Raw genomic sequence first — 27,844 nt, forward strand, 5'->3', positions numbered from 1 at the left:
CCAATACGCTACAGTTTTCTTGCAATTACTGCATAACTCTGCAACTCCTCCGCAGCCGATATGACAGTTTCTGATCAGTTAAATCCTGTACATTTCGTAACTTTGCGCATTCGAATGGTGTCCAACGCGAGGCTGCTGCCTCTCTGTCCCGCCCGCTCACCTTGGATCTGCAGCGAGTGGCTGCAGCAGCGGAGGGACAGTTTTATTTCTTTAATCTTTATTAAACATTGCGCGTTGCATCACGCATGTTACGCGTTTACAAGAGAATCCCCGCTACCCACCGCCTTCCGCAGGTCTGGGGAAAGCATGGAGAGGGGGCGGCACCACAACATCGCAATGCGAGTCTGTCCCCCCCTCCTGTCCTGCCCACTTTTTGCGCCAGGTATGACACTGAAGATTGCAAGGAGCGCCACCCGTCTGCGTATTCGTCTTCTCTACAGCCTGTGCAATGAACCACAAGATCTGGCCCAAATTCTGTTTAAGTGGCGCTAGCCCGCAGTTAGCTTTACGTTTTAGCCTGTTAGCTTCTTCTTCGTGATTCCATTGCACGGTGGAGCCCCAGCTGTTCTCAAGAGCTCGGTGTATGGGGCAGGAACGTGTCCCCGCACAGTCACCCGCCATCTTGGATCCCAGTCATCAATCAAACTTTCATCTCCTCTCCCCCCACAGTCACAAATATTTGGATGTCGTCTGGTTGAAAGCGACCCGTTCAAATTGTCTAAATGAGCGCAATTAGTGAATCTTGTGGAATAATTGGTGTCATAGTTTGGTCTTAGCCCTTGTGTAACCCTGGCCCACTGCATTCCTTGAAGCCACAGAATTCGCCCTAAACCTTTAGCACAGTTCCTCCATATTCACAAGAAGTGACTCGGTGAAATGCACAATGACACCATGACAATACTATGGCAAAGAAAATGGAAAAATGTCTGTATTTATAGAAAAAAGTCAAAATGCTTTTTACTGTTGCTGATTTTTGATATTTGTGATACGTAATTCAGTTTACACATCTGCAATTTGTTCTACTGAGAATAAAAAATGTGTATAAGATTGAACAATAATTCTATTTTACACTGAAATTAGCTTGCAAACACTTGTGGAGGGGTTCTTCTGATAACTTCGCTTCCTCATATCTACACCGCAGACACGACCGGTTCCTTCTTTTTATTAATGAGAAATACTCTGACATACTCACGTCACGACGCAGGGTCAGGGGGAATTCCTATAATTCCCCCTTAGTTCAATGTAGAAACACATTTCCCCAGTTCTACTTCTCTTACAAATTATTCCACACAATCCACTTTTCCTCCCATTTTGCCCTGACCGAAGGCATTTGGAGTGTCCAGCTTGACGCTGACAAATGACACTTTGAGATGATATAGAACCCTGAGCAAGCTGAAATTTAGAAAAAAAAAATCCAAATTTAACAAGAAAGCTCACTGCAATGGTTAACAAAACTTGGAAACTTTTAAACAGTTTGTTGCTAAACTAATTTGAATATGATATCATCGACTAAATTCCAGTGACAAATGATATGACTATAAACTTTTCTGTAACCTTTGGGCTTTCTAAATTCACTGAACTGAAACAGGAATGGCATTCAGAAAACTGAAGGGTTAAGGTTTTCTGCAGGGCTGTGAGAATCGTTGTCAATTCCTTTATAGCCACTCCTTCTCTTCGTATGATTTCAAGTTTGACCAGATGATCTCAGCTGTGAGTGTTCTGAGAACTACCTGGTCGGACACGCCCGTGAAGACAATATGAGAAAACATGACCAGCTCTGTTCACATAGGGAACAGTGTTGACTAATAAAACACTTTCCATGTTGTTTACAATAAAGTAAACATACGCTTTCAAGGTGCCTGCATCTTTTCACACCGAAAACAATATAAACAGCGATCATACTTTCAACATGGTCCTCTCCCACTCGCATAAACATTTCAGCTCTGCGACATGCATGAAGCCAGTCACTAGAAAAAAAAAGTCACATCCAGGACTGAGTTGCATCACAGGTCCGGCGTGACACTGGCGGTGATTGATGCTTTTATATTGTCCAAACATCCACAGTTATGAGCCTTTGACTTATGTGGGATCATGTGCATGAAGAGTTGAAATAACTCAAACTAAAAGGCATTAGTTTAGTTAAAAAATCAATGCACTACAGGACAGATCAAACCAAATAGTTGGTCGTGTTACATATGTTACCTTATATAAAGGGTTATATAAGCCATTGTACTTCCTCCTTCAAATGGGCGGGCCAGGGCCATGGATACAGAGAGGAAGGGCATCTGGTTTAAATCTACAAATAATTCATGTATTTAACCTCGTACCCCCCACCTTAAAGGAATAGACCACAGTTTTTACATACTGAGATATGTTCTTTCCTTAGCTTAGACGAGTTCTTTTGTACCTGCCTGGTCTTCACACGTGCCTTCAGTCACGTAAACACAGCACAGACGGCGTTAGCATTTAGCCTCCAAACGAGGTGAAGATAGAAGCTCTTCTACGTTTTCCCTATTTAAATATGGTTACGTGAAGTGTTACACTACAAAAGTATAATTACACAATATTAAACAATGTGGATGTTCTAAACGGATAAAAAGTCCTGGAACTGTATTGTAAGGCGTAATAATACCAGGAGTAGTTCGACATCCGCGCAGTAAAGTGAAGATATTACTGCGCGGATGTCAAACTACTCCTGGTATTATTACGCCTTACAAGCTAAGGTAAGAACATATCTCAGTGTGTAAAAACGGTGGCCTATTCCTTGAACCAAATCTAAAAACTTGTTGATGCCTAAGGGCTGCAGAGTAACCCCTCATTTGAAAGCTAAGACCTGAATAACCGATGCTAACATTATTGTCACTTTGTCACTTTTCATTTTTTGTGTTTTGCACTTTTTTGTGGCTTTTTTGTCATGTTTTTGTTGCTTTTTCATCACTCTTGAGTCGTATTTTTGTCACTTTTGTGTCGCATTTTCATCCTCATTTTTGTCTATTTTGTTGCTATTTTGGCGCTTTTTTCAAGAAGAGTTTAGATTTGAGGCCGAACTGAAGAAAATGTGCTCGGTTCACGTGGTTTTTAAGAGGTTAAGAAGCAGATCATTTTCTGAAGTGACACAGTAGCGTAAAAAGAACAACGTAGTGACTCCAAATCTATTAAATCCAAATGTCATGTGTTTATGTTTTGACTATTAAAACGCTTGATGAGAACCAGAGAAAGTAACACAGTCTCTGGACTTGATACAATCACACAGACTTCCTGATCACGCTTTAGACAAGAAATGAAACTGAAAACTAACAATAATTGCTGAAGACCTAAAGGAAGCGTTTAGAGTTACCGCTCTGGACAGAGACATTTTGGGACTTGCAGATAAAGATCTCACAATGTCAACTTTCTGGGCAGCGTTTCAAGGCGAGCGAAGGAGACAAAGCTGCTTTTGAAACACAGATGCAAAAACGGAGGAACAATCCTGAGTCTGCAGTATTTTGATCATTCTCTATTTCAAGATAAAAGCTTGCCTAACAACATCCCAGATTGCTCAAATTTCCGCCTGCAGGACGCCCTACCCTTTAACTTTAACTTTTTCCCAGAATAAACTTTTTGTAAAGCGAAAGTTAAAATAAAAATGTGTATGTGTGAATCATTTTAAGTTTCTTTTTCTTTTCAATTTGTCTCTCAGTGTCACCAAAATGCTCCTTTCAAAGATGGACTAAGATCACGATAGACGTTTGCATTCACATAAGTGTTTACACCAATAAAAGCAGACATACAATGCATTCTTTAGCTTTATCACCGACCGTCTTATATCACAGAGCAGCCGTGTTCGTCGTGATAGATTGCTCTGCCAGGCCGGTGCTGTTCCTCACCTCTGTGCCAGCTCTGCACATCACAAAACGAAATTCAAGTGCTGCGTGTAAAAAGGGAGCTCTGTGCGCGGGGGTCACAGGGTCAGCCCTTTCCCTCTGCAGTCCCAGACGCTGAGCTGTCAGATCAGGCACACTAAAAAAGTATGTCATGAACATGAGTGCTTTCTAACTATTGAAAGTGTAATAATGCTGTATAATGTCTGACATATTAGTCAACTAAAAAACATAAATACTACATGATAATCTCTTTTTATTTAGCGCACACTCCTGTCCATCTGAACCATGTCATACTCCGAGGTCCGAGTTCCCTGCTGGCCTACGCTCACACCTGCACAAGCGCATGAGCCGCAGCCTGATTACATCATGGCCATACCGCCTTTGCTATGCCCAATCCCGCCTTTGCTATGCCCAATCCCGCCTTTGCTATGCCCAATCCCGCCTTTGCTATGCCCAATCCCGCTTTTGCTATGCCCAATCCCGCCTTTGCTATGCCCAATCCCGCTTTTGCTATGCCCAATCCCGCCTTTGCTATGCCCAATCCCGCCTTTGCGATGCCCAATCCCGTCAGACCTTGGAAGCTAAGCAGGGAAGGGCCTGGCAGGACTTGGATGGGAGACCGTTTGGGAACACCAGGAAGCCTAGCGAATGTAGTTCGTGAGTGAGTGGTTGGTGGTGGTCGGAGGGGCCAAAGGCGCAGACTGGTTGCCTCGCTTCCGTCAGTCTACTCCAGGGCAGCTGTGGCTACAAGACTAGCTTACCACCACCGAGTATGGAGTGAACGAATAGTGCAATGTACAGTGTCTTTGAGTGTCAAAAAAGCGCTATATAAAACCAATGCACTATTATTATCATTCCGAGGCGCTGTTTGTTTACATGTCAGTCAAGTGCTGGCCCATTTAACGCAGAGTAATAGAAGACATCAACTCACCAGGATAAATTACTGTGACTTTTCTTTGAGCCCTCTTTGCCATGACTAATCTATCAGGAGAGAGGCTTCAAACCTATTGTTGTGCTGTGTGCTATCCTTATTTTACAAAAGTTAAGGATCATTAACCGGGTAGATGTAACTGACTCTGTGCATAGCTTCAAATCATAACAACGCCGCGCAAGAAGTGACTTCCTATTCCGATCCAGCACGCCAAAATAGAAGCACCATCTTCAACTTTCTTTGTGGAACGTTGGCTATATATAAAAGGTTAAAGCCTGGTTAAGACCTGGTTTCATCTGGTCCAGGTTTAGAGCTAGTCTTTACAGGTCAGAATACAGTATACTATGCATTGGATTTTGATATTTCTCCCTCGGCTGTCCTTAAATATCCGATAAACCAGTGCAGTAAATCACCAGGGCTGGAAGACTGTCAACGTTTAGGTACAAATTGGTGAAAATAAAAATCGTTTGTCATAATTTCCCCCGTTTTGGACAGATTTGGCTCGGGGTACCGTCGACGTTGTGGTGTGGAGCGGGCTGCAGTGACGTTCTCACCAAAACCAGACTCACCCAACCCTTTGAGGTGGTCTCTGCACCGAAATTCTGCGCACAGGAGTGAACGGCCTGTCAGTGTGATCTATGAGAGGGGGAGGACAGAGGGCTGGCATCCCAGACCTGGAACTATCTACTGGGCCATGATTCACTCGCCACACTGAGGTAGTTATCGAGTACAAACAAAAAAGTTCACTATTATCTGGGATTGCATATTTTGTTATGGGCAGTAGCTGTACTTGAAATTTGCATGCCATTTTTGACATCAACAGGACAGGGTCGTGGGATGTTTTTTTCTTTTTATAATCTGTGGGCAGTCAAAGTTTAGGACTATAGGGCTGCGGTGGCAAAAGACAATATTAGCTGCCATTAAGGTTTCTAATAAAAATGTATTTATGTATGTATTTGTATGTTCTGGGAACGCCGTCTTTCTTGGGGCACGTTCCTCTGTCCATACATTTATCATGAGTGATCACTTCCTAAGACGGCAGACATGAAAGAAAACCAAAACTTACACAGTCCTAGAGACGCATCATGTTTGCCCTAAGCAACACCAAAACACTACCTCATCCCCTGCTTTGGTTTGTATCTCTGCAATGTCTGGTCGCTGTGCCCATCCCGCCCCCCCCACCCCCATAACCCCCACCCCCCACCCCTCGTCCTGTCACTGCCTCTTTGCATTGATGCTGATAATTACTGCTGAATAGATCTGCACATTCCCATGAACGTGAGGGGAGCCTTTGGCCTGCTCCTCTGCGGCTCACCCGCCCCCCCCTCCCTCGTCCTGGGCAGGCTTCCTGGGACACCCCTGCCTCTAGTCAGGGGAGGATTAGCCCAGAGAGAAGGCGAGAGGAAGCTCAGCATGACATGATGAAACAGCTGAGAGGAGGTGGAAGGAATACAAATCTGAAATAAAGTTTAATTACTTGTAATGAACCTGAATATTACTTAAATTTGCAAACCTTTTACCAAAACTACAACTACTCTAACTGAAGATACTTCCTATTGACCACTGCAGTCATTTTTCATTCATGTAAGTTATATACAAATGTGAACTTTCCCTAAGACCTAGTGGTCTTGACTCATTGTTTGCACAGTCCCAATTAGAAATAATGATTTGGAATGAACTTATGGGCGTCCATACTGCACAAGTCTGTAAAACCACCAGGGTTTGGCTCACGGCTCCGTGTCAACCTCGCTTCAAATCATCCTCATTAAAAACTGTTCCGATGGGAAATGTCCATTTGTACATGTGTGACTGTAAGTAATAAAAATATATATGGTCCGAGATGCAAAGTTATTATGCAAAGTGGTTTTTAAAAATTTGAGAGCAGTTCCGTTGGCTTACGTTTATGTGGGAAAATTGAGGGTTTATTTCATGAGGGAATGAATGGTGGAACACTCCATCAGCTTTGTACACTGAAGATTTGGGAAAATATGGATTTTATAGCACATTCATTAGTTGTTTAATTCAAGGCTATTACTTTTGTCCATTGTCAACCTTCCTATAATTGTAGTCCAATTGAGAGGACCTCCTAGCTCTATATTTACTGAAGACGCTTTGCATCCAGAAGCCACAAATGATAACAAATACAAATAAATATCTAAAATAATATACTTTGACAAGAACAAATCCTCAAACACACCGTTACCTCACTATGTCACGAACAGCTTCTGTTTACGGCAAACACAACTCATTTCAGGCAGCCAAGACTAAACTCCAAGGGCCAAGTTCTGCCCCTTAGGCTTAAGCTAGGTCGCCTTGGCAACCTCGCATCCCGGGACAGGAAAGAGGGGGGGCCTGGTTGTGCACTAGAGCTCGTAGTGATCGGGAGAGGGGTGGTGGTGGTGTGTGTGTGTGTGTGTGTGTGTGTGTGGGGGGGGTCAATGATGTCATCCTGAAGCACGGAGGGGGCCCAATCAAACCCTGAGAAAATTATGTCACCTTTTGTTGCGCCCGGTCCTTTCAGGTCTATAGAAGTGCAGTGAATTGAGAGCTGCCGAGAGGTCAGTCCCCCCCCCCTGGCAAACCCCAGTGTGTGTGTATGTGTGAGAGAAAAGCGGGAGGAGAGCCGGAGGGGAGGCGACAAGCAGGGAAGTGCATTGTGAACATGCAAATGCTGTTGACCGTAAGCACTCCCATAAAGATGTCATGAAACTTCCAAAACATTTGCACCGAGACTTCTCCCCCCCCCCCACCCCCCCTCCCTTTTCACACCACGCTGACCTCCAAATCGGAGTCCTATGATACTTTGAAAACTTGTCAAAACGCTGAATAAAGAGCCTAAACGCATCGCAGTGGAACTCAGGCCCAGTTCGCCTTTTGTTTTATCGGACGACAATAAGCAACCCCTTGAAGAATAATTACCCCTTAGCAACTGCAGTATGCCCCAATCCAGCAGCACTCACTTCCCAGCCCCCGCCAGGCCCTCAGAGCTGCCAAGGGCCAAAATGTACTAAAATTGACAGTGACCGACGGGTGAATAGGGGAGTCAAGTCGACAGTCATTCAGATTAATGGAGCACAATAGATACATTCGTAGTGTACTGTATGCTGGAATGCCTTTGTGGAGGCAGGAGCTGCGGGAACTTTTTTGTTTTTTTATCGTCACTTGACTTACGCCGTGACATTGACATGCACAAAAAATTTCAAGCCGAGCAGGTGCATTTACCAGGTCAATGCTTCCTCCTGTGTCGATGCAAGGAATGCCGTAATTATTGCGCAACTTATTTGTTTATTTAAGCACAGCAGAGTTGAAATAGTGTGGTGCAGCTGATAAACATCTGATTGAGTTTTCCAATGCAACAGGTGTTTGAGTTGCACAGCTTCATTTCGGAAATAAGCCGAACAAAGACTAAGAAACCTGTTGGGTTTACAGCTCCCGCCATCCTTTGCGGTTGGATTAATCTTTATCTATTATCTAGAAATGACAGTGTTGATTTCGTAATATAAACATTGCAGGTTTGATGAGGTTTCATCATTTGTTCACGTAGCCATGACTTGGATCGGTAACTCAAGCTAAAGCTCTCCAGTAAAGACAACAAACAATGACTTGGACCCACTCTTTATTGATGCTAATGTGGTTTCACAGACACAACAAAATTCACGCAGTAATTACCCGCATTAATAACCAGTTCGATGACAGATAAACTCAACAGTCACCTGATGCAGCGTCCAATTCTCAACAATGAAATGTACTGACAGTTTCCTGATTTGGCTCTAATAATAACTTTGGAGACAATGACGACTTTGTCCTTGTAATTACAGCAGTTTATACAAGAAGAATTTTGTGACAGCGCTCATAAAAAAAAAGAAAGAAAGTTACACATCGACTAGAATCATATTTCCCGAAATACAGAGGGCTGCAAAAAATATATATGTTGTATTCTGTAGCATTTGATGTATAGTCTTAAGGAATGCTGTAAATGATAAAAGCATTTACCCCCTAATAACACATTTCTGTTTATGGATGGATTTCTTTTGCCATAACACTTCATGTCCAAGATTGTAATTGCAACTTAAAGCATAATGCCAATGTTATTGTTACACTGACAAAACAAACAAAAACAGATTTTTTTACCATTGGAAAATTCACATGCTGTACGATATGTGTCTGGCACTGACTGATGACTTTTATTGGCAAGAAAAAAAAAGTCAAAGAATTATTGCTTTTGTTCCGAGCTGTTGGAGCTGTATCCTCGTGATGAGATGGGACTCCACAGCCACGCCAGGAGCTAATATCTGCATCTTCAGACTCCAGCAAGGATTTCCAAAGTATGATTCTAGAAACACAACACAAAGTAATTACTGACTGTGGAAATCAAGGCAAACTGCAAGCTTGATGAGAAACACAAGCACAGAACAAAATTTGATTGAGCATTTGGGTAAGGACGACCACAAAACATTTGACAATTTGGACCTGAATTTGAGCTGGCACCACAGAGGAACAGCCCACAGGCCTGTGCACAGCTGGAAGGATCATGTAACAACTGGTGGCAAACTTCAGCTGTTGAAAGTTCCTGCAGTCTTTGGAAAGAAAAGAGCAGGCCAGATACAGCACACTGGCACACCGAATGCCCCAAAATGGATCCAAGTCCATTTTAAGTCAAAAGAGTCCTCGGTCCCAGTATATTTATGTATTTAGTATATTGCATTTTATTGGGAGGCTTCTATATGATCTTTGGTTTGATGAGGGAATACTGACAATCCAGACTCTGAGAATTCAACAGAAGTTGCCTTTACTGATTGACAAAGTTTGAAAACCAGCTACGGTACAGATGTCAAACAGAGAAACAGACAAATGGCTGCATTATATAATCAAAGACAGTCACAACCGTGGAGTTATTTTAAGATGTTAATTCGGCAGAACAACTTTATTCATTCACAGTGACCTTGTGTGTCTTGCTCGAGCAACTTAAGCCAACACTAGTTCAGTTGTTATTGTAGTGCCCTTTTTAACTCCTTGACCCCCGCCTAAACCGAGCACATTCTCTCCAGTTTTAGTTTAGTTCTAAAAGCTCCTCAACTGGAGCGTACACCCTAGAGGCCAGTGCAATGCCTCATTTCAAAGCTGCAAAATGAATCTATTTACCTGTTATCTGTTATCATGTTAATCACATTTCCCGTTGCTTTTTTGTGTAATATAACTGTGATCAAGCCACAAAAATGTGACCAAAACACAACCAAAAAGGACGAAAACGTTACAATCCTGACGAGGAAGAAGCTTAGATGAGTTTTGTCCGTCTTAGCTTTCAAATGAGGCTTTACACTGACCTAGAGGCTGTCACCTTATGGATTTGGGTAAAGCTGAACTGGAGAAAATGCACTTGGATAAGGCGGTTAAACCACTAACAGTGAATCCTACAAACAACCTTGGAAACAATGTTTATCTAAACAGGTCATAGTCACTGCACCACACACTGGAATACTATGTGGCAGATGAGACTTGTGTAGATAAAGCTGACTTGATCGGTGTATGACATCTACAGTTTATCCAGGACATTGCTGTGCAGGTAGGTGGGCTGTTGATGACCTGCCCGCTCATTCTGTTTGCATCACGCTCATCGCCATGGCAGCGAGTGGGGGCTGTACCCCGTGCTTCACCCAGGAGCATAAAGAGGCCCGTCATAGTGGATAGTCATCCATCAGTGTTTCTCATCTGCTTTCTGCATGTCTGCACCTCTGCGCACGTTTACCTGTGGCGAGTCACGTTCCCTCTGCCAACAGGAAGTGCCGTCTTTTCACACTTTATTCTTCGGCTTTTTATTCTTAAGCCCTTTTGTTTTCATTAGCGCAGACAAAATCAAACCCATGTCATCTTTCACTTAGTTTACTTAGTCTTTATTTGCTTGTTATCCTGTCACTGATTTCTCATGATTCCTTTCTTGAGTCCCGCGCTGGAGCCAGGCCAGTCAGCAGCTCCAGTGCACAGATAGGTTCAGACCTGCCCAAAGCCTCAGCCTGCCCATATAGTGTACGCCCATATCACTTGTCATCATCAGCGTAGCTACGGTACCTGTCTGCTGGCACGCCGCCCTCCACGCCGCCTTCTCGTCATTTAGAGGCCGGTATGAAAAAAAAAAAAAACTACTCAGAGGGACTACTCATGTTAAGGTCAAGCGTGTTTGACCTCCATTTGGAACACCCACGACCGGCCCGTATACAGTAGTGCTCATTGAGAACGCTGGCCGCCCTGCGCAGTGCAGTCAACAGGTCTCTTTGATGGGCCGGCTCTGCGGTGGGCCATCAAAGCAGATCTTCATTCAGTTCCACTCAAAAGATCCGTTTGAAGTCATATCTCTGTGCCACTGCATTCTTTACCAAGCTGTCATGACTTGAGTTACATTATTGGAGCTGGAGCACGGGCAAAGGGCCAGTGCCGCCGCCCTGATTCTGGTTAAAAGAGGTGAACCAACGCTGATACTGGTAGTGATGCACATTTTTGCAGCTTGTTTTTAGCCAACCACAGACCCATTAGTGCATATAAATTTATTTACACACACTTTTCCAACACTGGTTTTAGAAAAATCTATTTCCACAAGCACACATCTCCATAAACGACTTTTATCTTGACTTTAGCTGTCTCCGAGCTTATAATGTTTTGTCTAAACCTCCTTGTCGTGAAATGTTCTCCAGCATCTACTGCACATTCACATGGGTTTGGTGCTTATTCCGTGGTTGTGAGAAGATGCCTCCACATTCTCTTGTTAATATTAGTTCCTATTCTTCCACTATTACGCTGACGCCACCCCAATAAAGCACTCAGTAAAAGCATTTTTGAGTGCCTGCCTACATTTGGTAATCAGCGGAGCTACTAGTGTAATCTACATTGCACATCTCTTAACTAATTATAAAGTGTTAGCCACATAGTACGGGTCCATTATCAAGACACATTGCCCCTCTTACCTGCTGAGTGGTCCCATCCACATCACCGTGACACACCAGAGACCATCTGAAAAAGACAAACGACAAAGACTAAATGAGGGTTGAATCAGGAAGTAGCCTCTGATACGATGTGAAGATGATGGCATGCAATTTGGTGTGACTTTTTCCAGTATGCAATTATTCCCTACATTGAAAAAAAAAGGCTTCATGCGCCTTCTTGTAAACTTATACAGTTGAAACATGTTTGTAGAAATCTGTTGCTATGACCGTCCCCAATGCCTTCTTAAAGGTTGGGGATATTGCTCAACCTGATCTGCCTTTTAATAGGCGCGTTATTAAAGGTTTTCAAATATCCTCATAGAACACTTAAACATGCAGGCTGGAGAAACAACAGAGGCCAGCGCACTCTGCTTCATGTATGTATAAGGTTTCAGTGGAGCTTTGGGGGCACCTGGTAAACTGGGATAATGCTGGCTTTTCCATTGTACCATTTAAAATGACTTGGATCGCTGCACCTCTCTCATGAGGTCAAGCAGTTCAGGTAAGATATATTGGCAATAAACGCATGTGTTTCTTGATACAGACATTAGACTTTTTTTTTCTTTCTTTTTTTACCAATCACAAAGAAAGGTGGTTTTACACTTGTTACCATGGCGACATATGCACCTTTTTTCCACATAAACTCGCAGCAATAACAGGACAGCAGGGAGAGAAACTCAATCCGGGCAAATTGCTTCCCAGAGATTCTTGGAGGACATGGAGAAATGACTCCTCTTACTTTTCCTCTCCCTTTTTAAAATACCTTCACCTGGCACCGATCGCCACAGGTAGCCGAGCACCGAAGAGGTCTCGAGTTGCAGGGTCGTTGTTTTTTTTCTCTTTCAAGGGAGTAAAGTAAGTTGTCATGTAGCTTGAGCATTGGTTTTGAGTACATTTTACAACATTACTCCAGTTGTAAAAAGACAATGTTATGTATAATGACCAGCTGGCTAAAAATAATCTGTATAGAGATCGGTAGTTGCTCTATATGCTTCTACAAAGTTTTTAGCTAATGTTTGCTAGTAACCCCAAACATGGCGGATTACTATAGTAACGACATGTAGAGTTTTTTAACTGAAACTCTATTCCCAACTGTTCCTTTCTTGGACCGCTTTTAACGGCTAGTCCACAGACCACAGCAGATTGTACCCCACAAGTGCTACAGTGTTGGAGATGCTCTGACATGGTAATTTAGGCACCATGATCTGGGCCTTGTCAAAGTCACTCAAATCGCTTGCCCATTTTCCTTCTAACACATCAACATTTGGGAACAAAATGTGAAGTTGCTGCCTTGTGAATTACTCTTACTAAGCTGTGCCACAATGAAGAGCTCATAATGTGGTGTTCGCTTGACCTGTGCCAAAAGTGCCAATAAATGTCCGATTTGTGAACATGAGCACTTAAAGCCATAAAAGAATTTCACCCCAAAAAATAGAATTGAATACAAGCAATAATTTAATTGTGGGGGATTTTATTGGAGAAGAATAAAAAAGCATGGAGACTTGCCTCTCCTAAGATCTGACTCTTGAAGCAGAACTAAGTGACTCATGCCCCAAGAGGTAATAAGTGCCACTGCAGGTCGTAACTTGTTGCGTTTTTTTACTCATTAATTGTCCGTGAGAGTATATACTACGTTGACAGAAAAGACAAAGGGAGAAAGGGATATTGTACATTCATTGTACATACTACCCAAGAGTAGTTGGATTCTCTTATCTTGGATTCTCTATAAATATTCTCCACACTTGGAGATAATTTTGTTCACTTGGCTGTAAATACTGTTTAAGTGGCGCTAGCCCGCTGTTAGCTTTACCTGTGCCAGTTAGCTTCTAAGTGTGAATTGGTGTTTCCGATCCGGTGCAGGCAAAGTGGCTTTAACTCTTTAATACACACTTTTTCCATTATTATTTGACAACAACATCTCAAGGACAAGCCATGCACAAGCAAACATGAGACTGGGTTACCGATAGTGGCTCTCGCCCCACAGTTTGCGGACCCCTGAGCCAGACTGTAGCTGCGTGTGGCTACACTAAGCCATCAGATGAGGTAATGTTTTGAGAGTTGGCGAGCTTGGACGCGTCTCGGGTCCGGCCTTGATTAGCTCTGAGGTAGGGGTCTGCAATATTGGACACCCCTTTGTGTGGCGAGATTACTGCCTTATGAAAAACTGCCCCCGCTGACACACCCGATGGGATCAGAGCTTCCTGACTACTCACCGTGTGGTTCAAATACTCCTCTCATGTGAAAAGCTATATCCCCACCGCCTTCTGCTTGAGATTGCTGTAGATGACCCTTCCATTGAAAACAACCTGCATTTATTAACAAGATGACACACAAGTCCACTCTCAGGCTCACCTCTCCTCAGGTCAATTCAAATCACATGATGGACAAGAACCACAGCCGAGACTCAAATCACAAGGAAACAAACCACCGATCAGGATTTTACAGGCTGAAAAAGGACAGGACCCTGGAATTAAACTCGAGTTATTGAATGATTTTTATCAATACAGTAGCTGGTCACAAGTTGAGTCAAAAGTGCAGAGTGAAGCCTGTCTAAATCCGGCAGGGACATGATTTACAGTGAAACAAAAGTTGACAAAGCCCCACAGGGTGACTATCTATTTTTCTAGTAGTGGAATGAATAAGCTTTGCCCTTAAGAATATTGAATATTGAATAAGCTTATATTTGTTTGTCTTGTATCTTATTATAAAAGCCTTTTAACTAGCAAGCCGATTGTTTTTTACATGATCATGAAAGTATAGCGCCCTAAAGGTTACCGGTTAAATAAACTGATCCTTTGTAAACCAAAAAAAAAAGAGAAAAAAGAGAAGACCTTTAACCTCATTTCCTCCTCCAGTTTGGCATCGCCCGAATCTAAAAGCCTCTTGAAAAAAGCGTCAAAACAGCGACAAAAACAAGAAGGAAATGAGGATGAAACTGAAACAAAAACTTGTCAAAATGAACTGATGAAAGTGCTACGAAAAAGTGACTGCAAGAAAATCTGCAAGAAAAATGACATGAATGCAATAAAAAAGTGACAACAAAAATCAACAAAAAAGTGGCAAACCCCCCACAAAAGAGCAACATAAATGTGACAACAAAAGCGATACAACAAAACAGTGGCAAAAATGAGATGGAAAAAGAAAGTGAAAAAAGTGACGACAACATGGCAGCAAAGCCAGGAAAAAGATCTATTACTAGGCTGTCAGCTCCAGTCCAGAAGCTTTTAGATTTGGGTAAAGCCAAACCAGAGAAAATCCACTCTGTTAAGGCGGGGGTTAAGCGGTGAAGTGATTGACTTAAAGTGATAGTCTTGAAGTCTAAATGTTCTTACAAATGTAATAAAATGTGCTAAATCTAAATCAAGTCTTGCATATTGATCTAATACTGTAATACTGTATATAAAACATTTTTTTATATACAGTATTCCCGGATTTCAGCAACTAATCAGAGTCTAGTATCCTCCCGCACTGACCAATGAGATGAGTTTTTCCAGTCAGGTACAATCAGGAGGAGAGGGGGAGGAGCTTGATCATTTACATTTGAAAATGCTGTTCCTGCTCTCCTCATTTTGCAAACTAAGAAAGGCCTTCTGGTTAAAGAGGGGAGGAATTTGATGGTTTACTTTAATTTTTTTTAAATCTCGCCTCCTTTCCAAACTTACAGACTATCACTTTAATGCATCTGTGAAATAATGATTATAAATACAATATAAGAATATTGAGCTTTGAGTTTTTGAGTCAGAGCAAAAAGACTTATCTGTCTTTCACTTTTGTGCTCCCGCAGTGCACACTGGGGAAGAAGTGACTTGCCCCGAGGCATGCGAGGGACCGTATGAGGAGGGACACTGGCACAAGCTTACGCCAGGGCTCCTTAGACCAGTCATGTGAAACGACCTGCTCATTTCTGCAAATCTGATTAAATCTGCGAGCCCAGGCCTGAAAGACCACACACTTCAACACACACACACACACAGACACACACACACACACAAAGGCTGGAGGTCCGCACAACGCACACGTTTTAACACAATGTGCAGAAACTCTCGTGAAATAAACAAATACTGAATTGTCAAAAAATGGATTCTCAGCGATTACTTTAAGTCGAATTAGACAATTTCTTTTTTCTTCCTGTTGAAGCAAAGGTATTTGGCTTGGAGGAGTGTGTTGGCACTGCAGCAAAGGAATGAGTGCAAGTGGAAACATGTTTATAGTGAGCTTAGCGGGAACAAAATGATACATGATTCGCAAATGATTCAAATCCTATTCACGTTACCAAGCGCTATTAAAAGAAAAAAAAGAGATCTGTCTTTGCTGCTGAAATGGCCGTTATACAAGTACATGGGATGGAGTGTTTGTAATGATGTGCAGTGACCTCAAGTCTCCACCAGTTTAGCCACAACACACGGATAATTCAAAGTCCCCCTGGCACAGCTAACAACTAAATCTAATTCACTTTTGCAGTGCGTCCAAATTTTTTTCCCTTTCATGTTCGGCAAATCAAATCGGAAATCCCATAAGAAGTCACACGCAAACCCCCGAACCCTCCTCCATGGCCGCGCTGGCTGCCCTTGTGACACGTTCACTGAAGGTCGGTCAGGTGAAAAGGTTGAGATTTTGCAGGAAGCGGAGATGACAGGAGCAACATGTGAGAAGGTTGTGATGATTCGGGACAGCAGATAAGGGGACAGAGAAGGACACGCTGCTGTATGTACAGGAAGAGCTCAGTCATCCCTCAGATCGGCTGCCACACCTGGACAAGATCAGGTTCACAGGGCGACAGACACACCAGCTAGTATAGGGCTGTTCTGCCACGGACTATGTGGGGACTATTGCAGTGGCAGGCTGGGTAATCGGAAGAGTCAGGGCCTGGGCCGCTAGAAAAATAATTCAATGAAAAAAAATCCAAGGCCAATAGGCATAGGTGCAGATTATGTGTGTGAAAGCCTTACATTATCAGGCGTTCTTGCTAGTAATATGAAAACATGGATGGAAATGGCCTTATTGCCCCAGTTACCTGTTCTATTCTAATGATTACCATTAGCATAGTGCCCAAAGGTGATGCGAGAGCCGTTGAATTCTTAAATGTGTTTTATTTTATAATTGTGAAACATATAAAAACAACAACTGTGCAATAACAATAACAACAACAACAAAAGACAAAAACAAACCAAAAAAAACAAACAGAAGTCATTAGACACTAGAAGGATCTTTTTCCTTGCATTGTTGCCGCGTCGTTGTTGTCACTTTATTTTTTTTGACAATTTTCCTTGCTTTTTTTGTTGCATTTTCATCACACATTTTAGTCACTTTTTCATCACTATATTGTTTCTTTTTTGTCCCTTTTCTGTTGCTCTTTTGTAACTTTTTCATCTCACTTTTTCATCTTTTTTGTCCCTTTTCTGTTGCTCTTTTGTCACTTTTTCATCTCACTTTTTCATCTTTTTTGTCACTTGTCTGTTACTCTTTTGTTGCTTTTTTGTTGCATTTTCATACATTTTCATACATCACTTTTTTGTTACGTTTGGTCACTTTTTCGTCACTTTTCTGTAACTGTTTTTTATTAATCTTTTAGATTTAGGTAAAGTCAAAATGGGAAAATGTGCTTGTTTCAGTCAAGGCGAAAACGCTACACAATAATGTAATAACCAACAACAGTTGTAAAACGTATTAAAGGATATAACTGTAAATAATATCCATGAAATGAAGAGCATTCTCACTCAGACCAAACCCAAAGGCAAGACTCCTGCCTGTTGTGCTTGTGTGATCACTGTATAATTCCACCATAAAGTTACTGTAAATGGCAGCGCTGTAAATACTTAAATATGGTCAACTCTCCAGCGTACAGTCTTCAAAACAAAAGTGCTACAAAGGTACAACACTCCACTCTGTATTATCTTCATCTGGAGTGCATTTCCTGTGCTCCGGGTTGGCACTTGGCCGCTCCTGTTTCACACGGCTGCATCTCTCTGCTGTGTGGAAACAACTGACTCAAGTGAAAACAGGTTACATGCACTACAGTGAAGCACAATGGTATAACCTAATTCAGTCTCTGCATCTGGAAAAATGTTTGCAGGACAATTTCGGTAAATATAGCAGCATTCCCAGCTCTCCTAATTCTGACCTTCAGATATTTAGTTTTTTACAGAAACATTTTTGAGCAAGTATTATTGTTGTGGGGAAATAGTATTTGACAACGCCATTTGCTTGTAACATGATGAAATAGTCGACTGATGTTTGAGGTATTGGAATATCGGAATTGATGTTGGAAAAATATTAATGAGTACCAAAAACTGGTCACAGAAAAGGAAAAATCTTAAAGCAGAACTTCTTCCCTCATGCCCCTAGAGGCCATAAGCACCACTGCAGGTGTTGCGTGTTACGTTTTTTTATTCATTAATTGTCCGTGCGAGTAAATACTACGCTGACAAACAAAGGGATATTGTACATCCAATTACACCAGGGAGATCTTTTTTTTTCACTCAAATTTGGCTGTAAATACTGTTTAAGTGGTGCTAGCCCACAGTTAGCTTTGCCTGTTAGCTTCTTCTTCGGGATTCTATTAGTGTGTATTGCGCCTCCGGGTCGGAGCAGGGAAAAGCTGAAAGTGTGTTTTCTGGCCAGAGACACCAGGGCGAGATGAAAGATCCCCAATCATCTAATTAACGCTGGTATTACCCCCAGAGGGACTACGAAAAGAATTTATTATGGTAAACAAGTTACTTAGTACTGCTTTAAGATATTGAGCCTAGTGGATCTTTAGACAGCATTACAGCTACTAAATACTGTTTTTGTTCAAATAAACAGCTTGTCCCCAACCCATAAAGTGTGCCTTAATTCAACAATATCCACAATAAAATCTGAAAAGGTTTTGTAATAGTATCAAACTACATAATATTAATATTGCTTCTTCAATACGCCGGGATATTGTTTCAAATGTTACGTGTTGTCTGTGTGGTAGTAAGCAGCAGTGGTCATCGGAGCTGTGAAGTGTTAGTTTTAGAGTGAAAGTAAACAGCCTCTCTGATGGTGGGCCTGAGCCTGCATGCAGTAAGCACATGTTTCCTATTGTGGTTAAAAGGAGAGAGATTAAAGTGCAGAGGAGCCGGACCCACACCACTGCGCCCCATACAGGGATCACTGCTCCAGGTCTGTAGTGCTGATGCAGCGAGAGGGGACAAGCCAGGATGTGCCACAACGCAGAAGAAAAGGTGCAGACAACTTTACACTTTTGTTCATAGGTGGGCATTTAATATTGTAGCGGCCAATTTTGCTGAGCACTTTTACTTAATGCTTGATGATGATGAGTAATGATAATGTGTCTTAAAGGATCATAGTACAGTTGTTGTGTCCTTGGCAAAGACGGTTCATCTGTCTCGCCCTCAGTGTGAAGCAGGGGCAACATGCACTAAGTCTCATAGCTCTAGCGGTAGTAGTAAAAGAAGCAACTATAACGCTGTTTAACCTCTTAACACCCGCCTGAACTGAGCATATTTTCTTCCAGTTTGGCTTTACCCAGATCTAAAAGCTTCTTGAAAAAAAGTGTCAAAATGGCGACAAAAACGAGACGAAAACAAGAAGAAAATGTGGCAGAAAAGCTAAAACAAAGAGTGATGGAAAAAGTGATGAAAAAGTGACAAAAAAGCGATGAAAACACAACAAAAATGTGGCAATAAATGCAAATACGGCAACAATGCGGGGTGTTACACTGGCCTGTAAGCAGTGAGTGTCAGATGCCAAAAAATCTTTCCCCCAAGAAACAGTTTGGGTTTAGATTGAGAGTGCGTACTCTGAATCCTCCACCTCTATACGTCATATCCACATGTCGAGTTGAATATCCACTGTTCCTCGGAGCCTGAACTTGATCCTATTTGAAGTGAAGGAGGCAGGAATAGTAGCATGATGACAGAATTGAATCAAGGTCTGTCGGACTCCAGCGCACAGTCAGGAAAAGCACACATAATGAAAAGGTGTTGAAATCAAGCGGACTTCACATTTCTGGCCCTCGAGATGGATTTAAAAAAAGACTATAGCAAGAATGGAGTTTTGGCTGAGTCGCTCACAGCTGTTGGTAAGGGCTGCCAAGCACTAAGCTTTCCCCCCACGGGCCCGAGGGTCAAGCAGGCCACATGTAGGTTCCACGGGGGACAGCTAGAGCACGAGACTGTGACCGCACTGCCAATTAACGGACACTTTGAAAGGCCCGGTAGTGTAGGGGACACTGGGGAAGATATGCATAGTGAAGCATATCTACACTTTACCAAAAACCACCAATTAACCAACACCCCGTGAAGCTGTGATGGAAGCGTGCGGCTGGATGGCTTCCATGTGCACTGACTCAGACCAGGCCCGGGCAGAAGAATGCACAGGGAGGGCTACAGGCGATTAGCCACGACCAATATTAATGTTACCATGTGGAGCTAGAGGGAAAGGCTTATTCTAGGACTATAAACATGCTGAATCAAAGCAGAAATCTGGCTACAGGGGGCACAAGCCGGGGCAACTTTTGTGCCTGGATAAAAGAGCCATCTGAACATCTCAAAAAAAGTTATACCAACACAGTAGCCTATGATCTTTACTACTTGGTAACTTTGGTCCTATTTGCTATTCTATGTCCTATACTTGATCGTGTCTCATCATGCAAGTACAATTAGTTAGAGTCACCCCTAGGGCCAGAACATGATTTCAAAAATGATGATGCACCACGAGCTGTAACCTTCTGTCCCCGGAACCACACATAAATAACAGATAATAGCACATCTGTCAGTCTGAGCGAGAGCGCATCAAGTTCTACATGTTTATGATGTAGAAGAGGACGTTGACACCCACAAAAACACAGTGCGAGGGAACCAGAATGACACGGTTCAGCGCGTGCTTTGGAAATGGAAACTGATTTACGAGCCGTTTGAGATCAGCTCTTCAAAGGTCAAAGAGAATACACTCGGTTTGGGCCCAGGTGACTTTGAAGAGGTTAACCCTGTGCACAGAGTACATGCTGTACTGTACATGACATCAAGAACATACGCATTCACCTTAGCTACACTCATTGCTTTTTAGCGTATTCATTATGATCAACAGGTTGCGTTCATGTGCCTTATGTTTCTACAGAGCTATGGAGTTGAAGGACAGAACTCTGTGGTACGTTTTACCTTTAAACTTGCTGCAGATGTTTTTACCTTTGCACAAGCAACAGAAATGAACTGAAAGGAAATATCGTATTGTCAGTTAACACATTGAGTGCCGCACTGTTTTGGGGATTTGGCTGTAGAGTGTCAACAATCCAGACCATTTTTCATTATATTTGTAGCACCACAGCGTATTCTATGTTACAGCCATAGCATGGACACATGCTATGGCTGAAAGACGAGACTCTAAGCTCTACATAGGTGAAAACAATTAAACAGATAAACAGGGGCTAGTTTTGATCAAAATCACAGATTTTTTCTAAAAACAGAGATATTGCGTGTTTTATGAAACACTCTCCTTTCTGATTAACTTCTCTCTCCTCCTCTTTGGACAGACACTAACATCATGGGAAGAAGTCAATTTTCAAAGACAACATTGTTGTCGCTTTCGCTAATTGTGGCGTGTGCATTTAAACAGCCTGGTTCTTGGATTGAAGACTTTAACAGGATGTTTCTCAGCCGTCCTTGGGCCGATTTTAACCATTTAAAAATTCAGAGAAATATTAAAATCTTAACTGCTTTGTCAAACGCGCTCCAGAGAGCGAGAGAGAAGTGTCGGCTTTACAGCTGTTCGCTGCACAACCCCCTTGGACTAAAAAAAGGAAAGAAAAGAAACGCAGTAATATATATGAAATGTCCAGATCGTGACTTTTCACCAGTTTTTAATTGTCATTTATTTCACCTCTGTTCATCACAGAGCTGTCAAAATCACACATAAGGTGTATTAGAGTGTCTAATTTCGTAATTAAAAAAAACCCAGCAAAAAAAGTGTTTCCGTTTTTGGCACTCAATGTGTTAATGGACTTTAGACACAAGATAGTAAATAAATATTAGACATTAGACATTATTTAAAAATTGCAATCTCAACAAGATTTTAGTGTTATAATAATTTCAGTTGCTAACTAATACATCACTTACAAGCAGTGTTGGGCAAGTTACATAAAAATTGTAATTTGTTCTATATTAGTGATTACAGCTTTAAAAATGTAGTATGTTTGTTTTACATGTTGCTGTTTCATAAATGTAGCTGTTACACTACTTTGAGCTTTGGCAAAATATAAACTGAAAATAGTAATAAAGCCACAGAGCAAAAGTGCAGTCAGAGATTTCCTTTTCCTTCTCTTTCCCCCATGCAGATCTTATACACCAGTGTCCAACTAAATTTGTTCTGCTGCATTTTATTTTGGGGTGTATGATCAATTCTTCCACACGGCCAAATAATCAATTAACTGCAAAAAAAAAAAAAGAGAGAGAGAAAGGACAATCTTGCTTATGTTCATGAACCATGCTACGTGGTCAAATATAGAAATTTATAGTTGTAAACATGAGAAAACAAAATTGAATCAAAAATTGAGATTGATTAATATGAAAAAAAGATCATCACTTCTACCATATTTCCCTCCTTTTCCAAATGACAGTTCAAGTGAAAATTGTGTCACCCACCCAGTCTTTGAGGCACGTTTAACTGACGACACGACTAAGCATGTATGCAAATACTTTTAACTAATGCAAACAATTCAACTCTGCACCAAACTCTTATGTAAATGTCAGTGGGTGGATCTTGTGGAAAATAAAGGAATAATAGTAAACTCAGTAACGCTAATCCAGCAAGGGGATTAGAAACAGGCAAATATTAGTAATGATAAACAAATGGGCAACATTCAGTTTGGTGGAGAGGCCCTGGGCTCCAACAGGAACCGGCAGCGTCTGGATCCAATCCCGCTTGTTTACCAGTGCACGGAGAAGTGGCCACTTAATAAAGCAAAATGACAAACAATTCAGGACTCACACACGGAAACTGCACCTCAAGAGGTTTTCAGATCAAACACAAGGCTTTAATCAATATTCCACAATTATATCAGAAAGACTTTGGTTTATGTGTGTGAAGAGTAAGCAAGAAAGCAAGACACAAAAGACTTGAGAATTCCTTTGTCCTCACAAAAGAATCTAATTAAAATTATTCTCAATTGTCATTTTTCATTTCATTTCATTTACTTATTTCATTCAAAAGTGACATCTAACAATCACCGCCAAGCCAAGCAATATGAATGAAACAGAGCAGAGAAGATCAAGACTTATAATATCTGCCCCTTTTGTTACTTCTATATACATACATATATATATACATATATATTTACAAAATAAACATTTTTTAATTTACAATATTTAAAATACAGAACCATCATATTCATGTTATTTCATGAATGTTTACAAATACAAAATGCTTGTTTAAATCAAATATCACACATTATTCATGTCCAAGCCTAATTTTCATACTTTTTTTTACTTTTTTTCTCATTGTAGCTTATATGTGTTTCTTAAACTCCAGGAGAGTTTCTGACTCTTTCACTTCTTTCTGAGGTTTATTCCATAAACTGATTCCTGTCACTGTAACAGTTCGTTCCATTGCTTTAGAATTGAACCTGTTTTTTTTTTGTTTTTTTTAAAGATGTCTGTTCCTTTCAGATGATCTCTTTTATCAAACCTTTCTTGGATTTTCATAGGCAGTATTTTTTCATTTGCTTTATACAAGACCTGAAGGATATTATAGTCAACCATATAGAATTTTAGTGACTTACATTTAATAAACTGTGGATTTGATGGATCTCTATGTCTAATATTATATGTAGTTTTCAGAGCCCGTTTTTGTAGAATGAATGGGTTTTACAGGTTGAGCCCCAGTAAGTTAAATATGGCATAATCTTAACCCTGACTTACTCTGATTGAGTCGAAACGCGTCAGTCATGCAAATACATTTTATCTGCACACTCAGAATGCCTCAGCCCATCTCTTTTATGGCATAATCATCGTGTTGTATAAAGTGAGTAAAGCGGATTGATTTAGAGAGAATTTGACTTTGTGTAACACCGTGATGAATTTCGCTATTTTTCCTTCTGTGTTATTTATTTGTGACTTCCATTTTAGATGACTCCAATCTGACCTTTTACTGGTCCAGACTCCGCAGTATTTTCCCTGAGGCAGGTCTGGAGTTGGTGTATAACCGAACATTAGGAGCATGTTTGGTATTGCCAGTCTGTTTTCTGATCTTGAAATGTAGCAACATGTACATTTTTTTTTGTTTTCTTGCTTGACAATCAGAAACAAAGTCCGCACAAACACTCTTGCATCATCCCCTGCTCACTAAACATGCCTCTCTCTTTATGTGACTGACATTTCGACTGACCGGGCGGAGTTTACAGTGGCACCAGCACACCTCCAGTTCTCCAATTATTGACATGGTATCGATGGCTGTCACCGTGGAGACCGATCGTAAGGTATGCAACTAAGATAACAAACTGGATCATAAATTCTCCAGTCGCAGCAAGAGCAGCGGCAGCGGCACATTTTATCCGCGCACTATGAAACTTCGATCAAAGGTAAACCAGTCAATGGAGGTTGTAATTCCATTTGCGCCACTCAGGAAGTGGTTTTGTTTGACCCCAGATGGAACGGTTGATTGAGTCTTATTGTACACCGTGTGCTGTGCTATTTTGTTCAGGTTCGCCGGACAAATTCAGAGTGGAAAATGCCTTTTTTTTTTTGCTTCTCGGTCTGTCTGGCCCACCACGGTCTTCTTACTAACCTGCTGGGCCAACTGTGACTCACAGGTTTTAACCCTGTCCCAAAGCATGTCGCCCCCGACACAAAAAAAGCCATCAGGGGTGCAGCTTTATCTGGACAAAATAACTATTCACACGCGCTCTGTGTGGTTTGGACAGGAGACTGTTCAGGTTGCTTAGTGGACACCTCCCTCCCCGTTATTCCCCCCCTTATACAATCCTACATGACTGCGCCCGAGCCCCCACACGCCAGAGGTGGTAGCCAAAGGAACAGGGGAACTCAAAAAGACCACCTGCTCTACAAACTAAATTGCAACCCATGCAGGAATAGAATAGGGACACACACACACAAAAAATGCAAAGAAAGAAAAGTCAGTGGTCCCCCTCTGTGATCTTGGCAGACAAAAGAACAAATTGCGTTTCTGCATTTCCCCACCTGAGGGTCAAACTCCTCCTCGTTTTATTTGTGTGCGAGTATATTGATATATGTTCCCCTAAAAGAGTCACAGAGGTCGCTCAGGGCTTTCATCTTGGCTTCTTTTGTATTCTGTTTCCACGACTAGCCGGAGTGGAGTGTTGTTATTATTCCAAACAGTATTATCTTTATTAATGCTACAGGTCTCCGGCACTGTGCACTTGCAGGAGGCTCGGGCCGGACCGAGCCAAGATAAAAGCTGAGTGGAGAGACCATGAGACAGGCCTTCATCCTTGCATTGTTCGTCCCAGCAAGGAGGGCCAACAACAGAGGCGGACGGGGCTTTAATCTTGCTGTACTCTCGATGTGAGTGGCCTCTCCGGAGGCCGGGCTATCACGAGTCACTTTTTATATTCAGAACAAACAAATTGTGCTTTTAAAATGATTTTCCATTGATTTATAAATACTTGAGAATAAAAGTCAGGATAAAATGTTGAGTCATTGAAGGGCGACCTGGTCGGGACGTGTGACAAAGCCTGTTTGAACTGGACATTTGAAGAGAGTGCAGTACAAACAGATTCATTGTTATCAGAGTGGTCATTTAAAGAAGAAGACGGCAGAACGCTCAACAGAAGAAAACGGCTCTATCTTGTCTTACATCACGGCAACAATTCTTTAAAAAGACAACAACATCAAGTGTGTTGAGATATTTCAACATTTTCTCACATCCCATATTTAAAAACAATATATTTTATTTGATTAAACAACATATTTTCTTGCACACATCATTATAAGCAATTTCCTGCTTGTTCATTCGAGAAATTGTATTAATTTCTTTTACTTTTAGCTATCCTGCACACAGATAACCAAATAATGTTCACTTGAATCGGAGTAAAATGCGAAAGAAATGAAATCTAGTGAAGAGTAATACAATCTGATTCGTTGTTGTTACTTTGGGCACTTGCAGTTGGCTGCAGTCTCCAAAGTCAGTCATGCGTGCCAAGTTATTTTAAAGGTGGTGTGGAGGGCTGACGTGTGGCGGGACGGACCGGGCAGTGGGGTCTAAGCTCCTGGCCAGGCCTGGACACTGATTTATGGGACAGGGGGATTACCTCAAACCAGCCGTGAGGACCACCCACACGGTGCCAGCGACAGGCGCTCAAATATGAACTGACGCGCACACATGCAAAGTCAAGTTTAAGTCAAATATGTTCATAAGCTGTTCAGGCATGAAGTGTGTTTTATCAGATTTGGTCTACACTGGCTTCAGAAAGTTTTTCAGACCTATTTTATTTACTTCTATTTTTATTATGCATAAAGGATATAGTCATCAATCACAGGAGTGCTGTTTTTTATTATATTTTTTTCACCTTTTGGTCTGTGGTAAATTCCATTCATTGCCCTCAATTCAAAAAGGTACAGCTTAGGTACTGTACAAGCCAAAAATACAATAAAAATAGTAATTTGAACTTGAGTATCAGTAACATAGGCAAAATTAGAAGCCGCTGTATAGTGCATTTTGCATTTGGTGCTTTACATTATTCACTCACTCAACACACCATAGTGATCGGTCACATCTGCACAGAGCAGACAGATATACAAAGCCTTTATTCAGTTATTCAGCCTTCCTGACAATGTATTAGTATATTCTACAAGGCAATCCTAAGCAGTAATTAACATTTACTTTACATGAGTCCATCCAAATATTGCTATTGTGTTTTTGGTTCCTCTAAAAACATCTACATTGACTTCTCCTCAGCTCTAACAGAATAAAAGAAACATTTTCTAGGACTTTTTCCTGTCAGTGTTTACCTTCTACTGTCGGCACAATCATCTGTCTTTTGCATACTTCTTTGTCAGGTGACCCTTGCTGTCCTAGGCCATTGTATGTAAATCAAATCAACCTTTATCCAAGAACAAATTCATCATATAGAAATGAACAAAAAAGGACAATATAATGTTGCACCAGTAAAGCTCAAGGCTCCAGCTGTATGAACGCAACAAGTCAATGACAAATCGGACACAGTGCATTCCCTGGGCAAACAGTGGCCTCATAAAAGGGAGACAGGTAAGCAAACACACACCTGCCCTAAGCCAATATACAGTACCCGTGGAGGAACATACCACTTAAACAAGTCGATATATTGAGCTGCAAGATGTGAGACATGCGGTTCAGAGCAAAACAACTCGTAATCTGATAAGCAGTTATAAGAATCAACATTCCCACAAATGCACATAAGAAACACATGCATCACACAGACTCTGCATTAGCTCTTTGTGCCTAACGTTAACTCTCAATAAGAACAAGTGGTGGGGCGGCAGTAACAGAAGAAGTTGGGGGTGTCCCGTCGCTTGTTGGCAGACGACACATGAGTAAAAAAACAGATTCCTGCCCGTCGCCATAGAGATGAGTCAACAGCAGGTCAGACAGAGGAAGAGGATGCTGAGGGGCACAGGCTAACCTGCACTAGTTGACTATTCATTTCTGCATCCGGCTCCCGAATGATTGGGCAAACATGGAGCAGTGCCGAGTCAATGGGGCTTCACAGAGGCTGAGAGAGGGGCCAATAGAGAGGAGGGGTGACGGACAGAGGGCCAACCCCCAGCGGTGCACTCCAGAGGGTGTGGGGTGCAGTAATGAAGAATACAGTAAGAGTAAGAAGAAGTTCAGCTTATTGATCTATCATACACTCATCAAACTAGAAAGTCCTGCACGAGCTTTCAGTTCCAGAGTTGCATTTCCTGCTGCAAACAATGCCATTTTACAGTGTGGCTCTTACCAAATATTAAATATCATGACACACTATAAATATCTACATCTAACAAACTTGTTATACAATCCTGCAATTAATAGACAGTAAATGTTACACTCCAAACCACACGTAAGTTCCACTGAATTACCCATGTATCTTCACTGAA

General features: G+C 41.7%; 1 long non-coding RNA gene across 1 annotated transcript in view; it reads right to left on the bottom strand.

Annotated features, from left to right (window-relative positions):
- Nucleotides 1-8,693: 8,693 nt before the first annotated feature.
- LOC306968507 overlaps nt 8,694-27,844 on the bottom strand; it is a 61,645-nt gene continuing 42,494 nt past the window's right edge. Inside the window, exons 3-4 of the long non-coding RNA XR_013793260.1 lie at nt 11,751-11,796; nt 8,694-9,127 (exon numbers count right to left, since the gene is read on the bottom strand). This is a non-coding gene — a long non-coding RNA (uncharacterized lncRNA). The remainder of the gene's footprint in view (nt 9,128-11,750; nt 11,797-27,844) is intronic.

This window comes from Gobius niger (assembly GCF_951799975.1).
Source record: "Gobius niger genome assembly, chromosome: 10".
In the NCBI taxonomy this organism is placed as follows: Eukaryota; Metazoa; Chordata; class Actinopteri; order Gobiiformes; family Gobiidae; genus Gobius; species Gobius niger.